This window comes from Limulus polyphemus, unplaced genomic scaffold (assembly GCF_000517525.1).
Source record: "Limulus polyphemus unplaced genomic scaffold, Limulus_polyphemus-2.1.2 Scaffold642, whole genome shotgun sequence".
Taxonomy (NCBI): domain Eukaryota; kingdom Metazoa; phylum Arthropoda; class Merostomata; order Xiphosura; family Limulidae; genus Limulus; species Limulus polyphemus.
In genome coordinates this window covers 354525-366235 of record NW_013666252.1, presented here as the reverse complement: position 1 = coordinate 366235, position 11711 = coordinate 354525, and the positions used below count along the sequence as shown (strand labels likewise).

At 33.9% G+C, this 11711-nt stretch overlaps 1 protein-coding gene and 1 long non-coding RNA gene across 2 annotated transcripts in view; one reads left to right on the top strand and one right to left on the bottom strand.

Annotated features, from left to right (window-relative positions):
• The window catches only part of LOC111085827, a 1013-nt gene extending 923 nt beyond the window's left edge, over window positions 1-90 (bottom strand). The window contains exon 1 of the long non-coding RNA XR_002610607.1: window positions 46-90. This is a non-coding gene — a long non-coding RNA (uncharacterized LOC111085827). The remainder of the gene's footprint in view (window positions 1-45) is intronic.
• Window positions 1-11711, top strand: part of LOC106459645 (protein kinase DC2-like) — a 66100-nt gene that overhangs the window by 21241 nt on the left and 33148 nt on the right. The window lies entirely within an intron of this gene.

Sequence of the window (11711 nt, the reverse complement as noted above, 5' to 3'; positions counted from 1 at the left end):
AATTTACCACAAATATAACATAATATTTTGGGTCGTTTACACAACCTCTTGTTGTCATAGCGAGGAATGAATAATATTGAGAGAAAAAAGCAATGTCAAAGTGCACGCACAAACAAATGATAACCAGAAATGGCACGTCATTCGGCCTGTTTATATATTAGATGTGTGTTTCTCATGGGTTCTAGAACGATCGGTAAGACACTCACGTCGCGATTGGTCTAGAGAAATCTATAACCACTCGTTGTCAACATTTTAAACATAGAAAAATGTGACTCAATTTCAGTGAAAATGATTCACTTATGTACATAAAAGTACATATGACGTTTTGTCAAAAATCTTGACGTGATGAAGAAAAATGGATATCATTTTCGGATTCACCGTACAAGAATTACTGTAGAACATGTAAAAATTTCAAGATCTGTGTTATGAAGAGAGTGACATGGAATATTTGTAAAGCTTGTCTTTGACTTAACTGCATAAATGTGGATTTGTCTGAAATCTAATCATATTTGCAGTACTCTCAGTACAATATAGGGGAGCAAGCAAGCAGGTACTATTATAACCACAGCAAGATGCTGAGTAATAAATGGGACAAATATACAAGGTAAACGTATAGGAATGTATAACAGATAAAATTTAATTACCCAATAATTTTTTAAAGCATGCACCTCCTGAACTGGTTCATGACCCAAGTGTTACATATTAGAATTTCAAATGGTCTGAAATGGAATTAACTGATAAATTAATATTTAATAGTTAAATTGTAATTTGGATTTAGGAGTTAACTAAAAGCCAGTATATAGCCAGTTTATGATATTTGCCAACAAGATTGCTACACACAGTTTTCTTTTTTTTAACACAAGTACGTTTTAATATACACACAACAATACAACTTACAGTAACAGTTATTACAAATAATTATTACAAACAATGATTTATAAACAAAAGTTTCACAAATTTAAAAGCAATATAAAGTCTTCTTTCTATTCTGGAACTTTCTTAATATGTTATCGAGGATTCACCATGAGCGAGTTAATTCAGAGATGATGTAGGTACGATTCGCTTAACGAGAAGCTAGCTAGCTTTGTCCTTCGTTATTCACCAGCCACTCAGGCAGATTACAGGTCGAGTTTCTTTTTCCACTGAAATTATATAATAACTTCGTAAAGGTAAAAATGTCTGATACACTGAAGTTAAATGATTTGTAATGTTCCTGGTCAAATATTTGAACTTTTCCGATCGGTAAGCGTTATAACAATCACAGTCATAGCTTCCGAAGTTTACAGCACACTGACTTTACCTAATAAATAACAGATACTCTCTTTTGGCACGTCGCGTTAGTTATATTTATAGGCATGTGGAGGCTTTCTAGAAATTTCAGTTTTACGTAACAATACTGAGCTACATTTAAGCGTTTACGTACATACACATATTGTTGATTCTTACTCTCGCGAATCTTCAACAACTTTGGAGAATAGGCGGGAGTTTTGCAATACATATTTAACAGTATAAGCTATGTAGGTTTCTAAATATAAGTTTAATATAAAGAAATTATATGTGAAAATTCACTTATTATGAAGTTAGGTGTAAGGAACATGGGTTGGAATTGAGAGAGGTAAGAAAGCGGCAGGCTTTTGGTCAGTATCTAAGGTATTAATGAATTATAGTACATTGAGTAATTAGGAAATTATTGGAGTGATCAGTCACCTTTCTTGTTCAGCCGACGTGGAGATTGCAAAACTCTTTATTATGAAACGTTATAATCCGATATACTGGAAACAGTTGTGCAAATAGGTGTAAAAGAGAAAAGGACCTGTTTGGAGTGGGTTTGAGAAAGGAATATAAAAAACAGAAGTTCAACAAAAAAGAAGAATATTAGAAGACGTAGGAGAGAGAAGGAATAAGTCGAGAGATGCGAAGGAAGAAAGTAATGTGCTGCCAGTAAGAAACAAAACCTGTTTTTAAATCTTTTGTGTTATTGATTATAATGACAAACAGCAGTTGGGTATGTATACATTATTATGAGTCAATTCCTGATAGGAATAAGTACAAAATAAATAAAACACATGGATAATAAGGGAAAGAGGAGTGCAAATATAACACCGTCGTTGTGTCAAAGCAATCTGTAACACTGCAGCTTGCACTATCTATGTGTGCGAAAATAATCACAGATAAATGTTTTGCCAAGACACAGTTATTTATAACACAAAATACAGCTACTACAGAATTTGTGTAACATGAGCATTTGTATTTTCCAGACCTGTTTGTATCATACTCTATTAATGCTCATCATAGTACATGGATGCTCAAAGTCCACTAAAGAAGCCTCATGTGAGCACAGCTTAATTAATGAGATATGTGAGAGTCCCCAAAAGAAACAGAACTTCTCATGCAGGAAGTATAGGAGAGGCTAGAGTCGAGGTAACTAGATTATTATTGTCTTACAGGGGAATGGGGGAAATGTGAGTCTCTCAAAGTCAAGAACTGGAAAAGTTCTTGTCTACTGTACAGAAGTCGTGAATATCATATTCTTCTAGCTACTTCAGGATTTGTGTAACACGAACATTTGTATTTTTCAGACCTGTTTGTATCATACTCTACTAATGCTCATAACAGTACACAAGTACACCAAATTTTCTTGTCTACTGTACAGAAGTCATGAATATCATATTCTTCTAGCGCTCGTCAGAACACGGGTATAATACACTCTACAAAACTCGTGTTAAACTTTCTAATGCTCAATGCTATATATAAGTAACATATGTTTTTTATTCTCTGGAGAACTAATGTGTACCTTAATACTTATTAATCTTATTCAAATTCCGTGAATATACAGTGGTGTAACTAGGAGCGGAAAGGCCCGTGGCAAAGTATCACTGATGACCCTTCACTCCCCTTGATCTTTCTCCCAAACTAATAACGTTTATGGTTAATATGGAGCAACTGAAATATGTAAAGCCTATTAAGCTTCGCTGTCTTGTTAATCAAATATAATGAATGAGCAAGAAGGGTTCACGTTTTTAAGAAATTTAACGTGACGAGAAAACTTCAGCTAGATTTATTTGCCTAAATATACGAAATCAGTATTAGCAAATATAAACATAGAAGTTTAACACAGGTTTACATGAAACTTATGAATATTCCATAAGAAATATCTTTAAAAATCTTTCTTCCTTTCTTTCATCTCCGCAAACTGATCAATGAATTCATTAAAGTTTAATTGATGAGCAAAATCTTGTTCGATTGACAGAAATGCCAGTCAATGAAATCGTTGCTGACTCGTGGTGCTTCTCCAATAATTTAAAATAATTTTTAACTTTGAGAAAGACCACTTGGCACTTGCAGTCGTTACTGGTATCATCAGAACCAATAACAACGCTGTGTAAACCTCAGGAAAACTCGCTGATAAAGAATGGTTCTCTATGAACAATAAATTAGCGAGTTTCCTGATGGTAGAAACTTTGTTGATTTCACTCTTCAAAGCGGATCTCATGCTGAGGGTTTTTATGAGTGAATGATTCCGATACATCTTTTTGATACTTGCTGACAAATATTGTTGCTTCATTAAGCAGCTGCAAGTCTGAAAGGTTCTTCAATGTACTGGGCTGCAACACAGAGAAGGTGGAGACATCATGAAGGAAAGTGTAACGAGAATTCAACTGATTTATGATGATGTCCAAGGTGCGATAAAAACAAAACCTGAAAAAAAAATATTATTTTGTTAAAAAAGTCAATTTATAGTTGTTTCATCAGATAATTATAAAGTCGTATCATCAGAATTGAAACTTTGATGATTGGATGGTGCTTTGGGTTAGATAGAGTACAGATGCATAACATATTTCTTATCATTTATTAAAAAAATTATTATTGTCATTTGTTTTAACACAGTATTATTTAACGCAGTGAAAATAAAATTTTTAAAATCAGTTCTTAATTTTTGTAGAACACTAAAAACACAGTTTTTGACATCGCTTTTAATCTTATTTAAAGGGTTATCAATATCATTAAAGATAGAACTTTGTACAGCTATTTCTTTACTACTGGGTCTTTTAGGAGTATATAAATTTATCTCACCATGCTTTTAGTACTACGAAGAAAAACATTTCAATAGGGATATGATACAGTTATAAGTCATTTATACAAAGCATACAAATTTTCTGAGTTTAAAAAAAGAATAAAGGCCATTGAAAATTAATCGGATCAATTAGGAAGAAGCAAAAGGAAATATCAAGTTAAGTCAACAATAATTTTAATTTTTTTTGCAAAACAATGAATTTTATCAACAGCAAGACATTCAAGACAAACGCAAGGCAAAAACATTTCGAAGGCAATTTTTCAATCAAAATTTTGCAAACCATTAAATCGATTCATGCGAACCATTAATGATTCGCGAACCACTGGTTGAAAACCAATGAAATATAAGATAATGGCAGCCACTACATAACCCGCATATACACAAAACACACTATGCCACTATTTATATCTCTCACTTCACTCATAATCCCCGCAGCATTAGTGTATTACTATCACTTTAAGAGACAGCTCACAAATGTATGAAACACGCAGGATGCAGCCGTAAGCACCAGAGACACTTGCCAAATGTCTACTAGTTCAGACGTGTAGCCTAAAGCAGTGTGTGTTGCCAGTGCGGTAGTGCCAGTGTGAGATTCAGCTGTACACCAAGTTTCTTATGTCGGGTTCAGGCATGTTAAATGTTAAATATTAAAAATTTTAAAAATATTTTATTTTGATATTTTCTAAATTATGAAAACTAAAATAAAACGTTGGCCCCTGGTATTTTGCCACTAAGGCCACCCTATTGTTACGTCACTGTGAATTATAGTATACTTTTTAGCCTGGACAGACCACATGAGTATCATAAGTTTTTGACACTCTACAGATCTTAAAAATATCATATACTTATGAGCCAGACCAGAGTCGGAGAATACTAACATTTCTGATTAGTTTCTGAACCTGTGTAATTGAACCGTTTAATCGTTCATCAAAACCAATACTAATATTTCTATTTTAAACCCTTATCAGAACTAATATTAACATCTCTGTCTGGTCTCTGTACTCGTGATTTGGTCTTTTAAACAATAACGAAAATGGTTTAACTGTGTAAAGCTATAATTCACATCGACCTGTTTGTCTTACTCGAATGACAAAACCAATTCGTCATGTACGCAAAGTTAGTGTAAAAGTATAAAATAATCCACTGAATATTGCCTTCTTTTTTCTGAAACTATAATTTCCAAAAATAATATAATTATAAAAATATTTCACAATATTCCTTTTGCAGAGACATTATTGTATAATTAGTGACTTTAAAGTTTTGAATGAATTTGTAAAATGTTCCAGAAACATTTTTTTTTGTTTCGTCGCTTCACTTTGAGTAGCTAATTTTGTAATATGTATAAATATATTTATGGAAAATTAATCACACTTGATAAGAACGACATTAAGGTAGTGGTTCTGTATATATGTTAGGTTCATGAGAAATTCCCAAGCATTTCATATTGTAATGTTGGCATGGATAGACTTACGACTTCTCTGTTGTTCCCAGAAGTTTGTACAATGGAAATTGCTGTGTCGGGCAATAGTACAAAGTCCTGGTCAACAAAATGAGTACGATCCACAATGGAAGAAGCAGTTCCAAGAGAGCCCGGTATCTTGAACGTCATTCAGATTAACCCTCTATATAGATCACATGAGTTCATTGATTTTATAACCCATTGGTTATTATATCGAAAGTTTCTCAAGCCGAGATTTTTCGATATAAATTTAATGTGTGAATACATCTTTATAAAAACCTATTAAATCGTTGGAAATTACTTAATTACAGAGCTTCTAAAGCCGAAAAAAGCTCATTTATTATATTTTCAGTCCACTTCATGAGAAATTAACTTAATAAGGGCGCCAAAGTGGGTTCAAGGATACTTTGATATTGTTTCCTTAGAGTGTAACTAGTTAATAAAGTGGCTTCATTTCTGTCAATTATTTAAGTAACTAAAATAATATGTAGTTACTTCTGACGGTTATATTGAAGATTAGTTACTTTTTGGTCTTTATGGTGATGAGTTTCTTGTGGCGATTGTTATAAATTAGGGTTATTTTTAATCATTGTACTAATGATAAACTACTTTTAATGTTTATGATAAAGTTAGATTACTCGGAAGGGCTGTGGTGAAAATAATAGCCATTGAGGCTGTATTAACGCTGAAAGGTCCATAAATGATCATATATGTCTATTTTTAAAACCTTCAATCTGTTGTATATTGCTGAATGAAAAGTGAAAGCTTTTTTCGTTTCTTTTAGAACAAAACCATATTAGGCTATCTACTGTATCGACCGCGGAATATCGAACCCCAGATTTTAGCGTTGTAAGTGCATAAGCTTATCACTGTTCCACTCGAGGAACAAAAATGAAAACTAAGATGTCTAGTAATGTTAATAATTGTTTGTTTGTATTTAAACACAAAGCTACACAATGTGTGCTCTGCCCACAACGGGTATCGAAACCCAGTTTCTAGCGTTGTAAGTCTGCAGACATACCGCTGTGCTACTGGGGGGGGATGTTAATAATAAACTATTTATTTATTTTATTGAATATTTCATCACAATAAGATAGAAATTTTATGAAATTGCTAGTTTTAAAATAAAAACATATTCAGGAGAAAATTTATGAGTTTAAAAACAACTGATACATATATTTTTTAAGATTGTATGGTAATGGTCGTCTGATACCAGCTAGGCCTAGGGCCTATCTGTGTACAAAGCTATCCATCTACTCCTGCTTTCATAGACCCTCTATTTATATATTTCACTTAGCATGGTTTTCCTGCGCACCACTGCCTCTTCTATGTTCTATCTCCATTATTCTCTAAGACTTCCTAGCAGTCTCCTTCCTTTAGAGGTATTCTCTTCTCCTCCATTCATCTCAGGTGGCCATACCATCTCAGCTGCGTCTTCGTCAGTGACCATGAGCACGTTCTTCACAACCAGGTCTGATCAAATATTACCATTTCTCATTCTGTCTGTGAGTGTGACCACTCTGATAAGGTGGAGGACTTTAATTTCGGCTTCTTGGACCTTACTTTTTATTTTATTTTATTTATAGCATGGTATGTGTTTGTTCTTCACAGCCAGTAGAGCATGCCTACATTTCTGTTGACATGGCTTATTCTTTCGTTTGTTGCATGCTCTTATCTGCCCCTTGGTTAAATGGAACTCCTGGGCACTTGAAGCTGTCTGTCTGCCTTAATAGCACCCCATTTGTCACAACAAGTACTTGCTTTGGTATATGTGACAATACCATTATTTATGGTTTCAAGACATTTAGCTTCAACCCAAATCCCTCAATCGCTTTGCACCATACATCTATATGTATCTGTAACTCCTCCCCAGCAGATGAAACAATACTAATGTTATTCACATTTGCAAATGTCTCAGGATCCACAGTCTTACCGTTGGATGGAATACACATTTCTACTTCCTTCAGTACTTGATCCATCAGCAAAATGAACAAGAGTGGGGAGAGTACAATATCCTACTGTGCATAATGGTTATATCAAACTCATGCTCTTTCCCTGACTGGGCCTCACTATGCTTAAAAAAACTTTATACATGCTTCTTATGGCCTGGTAAAGCTTGGTCTTCCCTATCACTTGCCACAACTTTCTTCTAGGGACTCTGTCACATACTTTATCCCTTTTAGCACAGAAGATTCAATTACTGTTACTTCTCCTTTGTCTAAAACCATGTTGTCACTTTCCTAATTTCTTCTCAACAGACCCTTAGATTTTTTTTTCTGGTATTATTTCATAGATTTTGTCGATGTGAGGTACCAAGAATATGGGTCTGTGGTTATCACACTACTTGTGATCACCTTTTTGCTTACAATCATTGCCTTGCTCCAGTCTGCTAATATATCACCTTGCTCCAATACTGGATTGGAGATTCTCTGTAGCTACCTCAAAATGCTTTCTCCATCACACTTAAAGACCTCTACAGGCAAGTCTTCATGTCCTGGATTTTGTTGTTTTTCATCTGTTACACTGGCCATTTGACCTCATTCAAGGAGATAGGTTCTTCATTGAACAAAGCTCCATATGGACTTTTACTTGTTTCCTCTTCAGTGTTCAAGAGACACCCATACACTTGTAGTTCTCTTTCCGTCCCTGGTAAGTTTCAATAGGGTGAGTTAAAAGATTGCCATCACTGTCTTTAATAGCAATAGTAAGATATTGACTCTCCTTTCTCTAAGAACTTACCAGTGTGAATAGGGGCTTTCGTATTCCCCAAAACTCTTCCTCTAATTTTTTTTTCTACGCTTCTTTCAAAATTCATTTTGTGCTTTGTATTTTTTTTTTGTTGACTAGTCTTCGGTTTTCAATATATTTCTTTTGGTTCTTGTCCTACCTATGTGTTATTCATTTTCAAAAACCTTTAGCTTGTTTTTCTAACTGAAGCTTTCACCTCATCATTCTAGTAGGGGATCTTTTTCTTTTTAGTTCTTCCCATCTACTTAATCTCGACAATATATTCAATGACCTTTGCCACATTAATCTGTCATTCTTCCTCTATGGTCATGACCATTGCATTTTGAGAGGTAGCACATTTCTCAATTTTACTGATCAATTTCATTTTCACACCATGCTCTCTAAGATTTTCAACCATCATACATTTAAGCCAAGGCTACCTTTGTACTATCAGCTCATTCATATCTTTCTTCGCGATAACTACCCAGCAATCCGAGTTCATAAATAGTGATGGAATGGCTTTAACATCAGTGTTCAAGTTTATTAGTTTTTTCTACTGGACAGCACTAAGTCGATCATTGACTTTTTGTGAACATTTCCAACTCCAGGTTCCAACGATACTATGTTCTTTTATGAGACTCTTGATGGTAGTATAAATATTTATGAATGCTAGTTGGTTACTGACACAGAAATCAAGTAATTCTTCCTTCATATCTTTTACTATTTTCAATGCCAAAAGCTTCCGAAATATTATTACTTCATGCCCTATCTGTTCTAATGTGACCATTGAAGTTATGGAATATATTTAAATGTTGCTAATGAGGCATGTTGTCAACAACATTCCGCTAAACTCAATAAAATTTCTCTTTCTCTTATTCTGTTACCTTGCTGGAGAGCATATACTTGTACCAATACCAAATCCCATTGTCTTAATTGTACTTATATCCCTATAATTATTTCATAAACAAATCGGACCTTGAATAAAATTTCTCCAACCTCTGGAGTTAACATGAAGGCCACACCATGATGAAAGTTTCCTACTATGTTTACTATGTCCACCTGTCATTCCTGCATTAAGTTCACCAGTTCTTCGATCTTGCCTCGTAGTGTTCCTGTATTTATGGTAGCAATCCTTGGTCATTTTCTAATTTTGGTTCTGGTCTGTTATTTCCTTGGGAACTATCCTGTCTGAAACTTTCTGCGTGTATTTTTGGAAATAAATATATTAGTCACTGGCTTGCTAAACTTGTTGAGGCCTTACCAGATTTCCGATAGCCGCTTCATTTTCAGAGATCCTGATAGGCCTTCACGGTTACTGTAACGGCCATGTAACCCACAAAGTACCCATCGTACTTCACCCTATCCTATTTGAACCGTTATCGGGCTCCTCGATCTAGACGCGGGATTGGATTTTAGATTGCATATATAGCTCAAATATCTTAAAATATCGAATAATCATATTTTTGATACACCTATTTCACACTTTCTTTATTTTTGCCATATTGTGCTGATACTATTGAATCTGTTGTAGCAGCATGTCGCGTCCTCAAAAAGCATAAATGAAGAAAAATCTAAATTTCTAGTATCATTCTATTTAAATTTACTTATATTTAGCATTTTACACTTTCATGTACCTAATTTAATACCTAATGGTTTATGTGTCCCTTTTCGTTTACTTTTTCATTTTCCTGTTCGCACAAGCAAACTTGTGTTTACGTACAGTTAGAACTTTACCGATTTAGCCTTTGATCTGAAAATTGTCACTCACGAAACTCTAGACGAGCGTTTTGCCGTAACCCTAAACCCTATTATTCAGATGTGATCGTAATTGTGAGTAGGCTGATTAGAAATGCAGAAATAGGCTAATAATCTGGCGCATTGAAGCGATTATTCTATTTACGCAACAGTACTATTGATGTTTTTGTGAACAAAAATAAGAAGTCATCAAATACTTTAATTACAGGTCATAAAAAGAAAGCTTAGTTTATTTATGGTATTGAATTCAGGAGAGCGAATCAAATTAAACATATCGGAAAAAAAAACGAAGAGAAAATAGGTGAAGACGAAGTTTGACATTCAATCTAAACAAAATCAAGGTAAATGACATGAGAACCAGAGCTTTAGATATGTAGATTCTGAAATCATAACGGATGGATGATCTGTCCATTCCTATAAATAGTTTAACAGTGTTCACTAAGTGATTAGTTCGGGAAAGGTTATCATGTTTTAGTTGTGTAATTATAATAAAAGGCGATAACGTTCTTATCAGATCTCACGGTTGTGGTAATATGACATGCCACGCTTGTTTTCACTCTTCGGACTTTGTTTCTCTTGGACATAAAGACCAATGTTTAACTGTAAACAACACGATTGCGAGTCGAGCGTCCTAACCATCTGGCCACGCCGGGCCAGATGAGATAGTAATCCTGCTTCTATTCATGTACTTTATTAACTACGATAGCCTAACACTGTTATGCAAAAGTTTCACATAAGGTAAAAAACACACAATCAACGAGTGTTTTTTTTTCCATTGCTAATGGTTTAAAGTACTTTTACATATAATATATAATGTGTTTTATCCATGTGTAAGTTACATGAAGTGTTAAGATAAGTTTTCAGATGTTCACTAAGAAGAATATCTTTATGTGTTGATCTTCTATCATTTGGATTATGTTGATATTTTCATCACTCGTTACATTCTGAAAATAGAATAAATAAAAGAGAATATCTTAACATTTGAATATTGGGCAGTAAAGACATTTGAGTCATGGGCTTCTCATTCAGCCAACATAACACAGAATATGTAACTTTTTACAATCACTGATCATAAAAGAATTGATTCTATTTATATAGAAAATTGTTTACTTAATTATTTCAAATTTTAATCCTATATTTATAAAATACTTATCGAGTAATTTCCCGTGATTTCAATATCGACAGACACCAGAGAAAAGGGTCCGTATTTCATAACAAATGTAGTTTATATATATATGTATGCTTTTCTTGTTTGATGTATTCTACAAGTTTTAATGAAAGAAAATCGATATACTGAATGTTTTTTGTAGATACATTGATTAAATACTCAGTAAATGTTGCTGTAATTTTGAAATGACATCGTATTAATAAGAAATATGATTATTTATTTATCTGTTTCTTATAATATTTACTTCATTAATTTTTTAGACAGAAAAATCAATGTTTTAATTTTCATTTGGAAATTGTCTGGCATGCTCTGATGGTTATGATAGTTGAGTAGCAATCTGAGGGCTGCGGGATCGAATCGTGTCTCCGAATATGCTCGCGTTATAATGTGACGGTCAGTCACACTATTTGTTGGTAAAAGAGTAGCCCAAGGGTTGGCGGTGGGTGATGTTGACTAGCTGCCCTCCATCTAGTCTTTCACTGCTAAATTATGGACGTGGAAACCTACCTTACTACACAAAAAGGTAT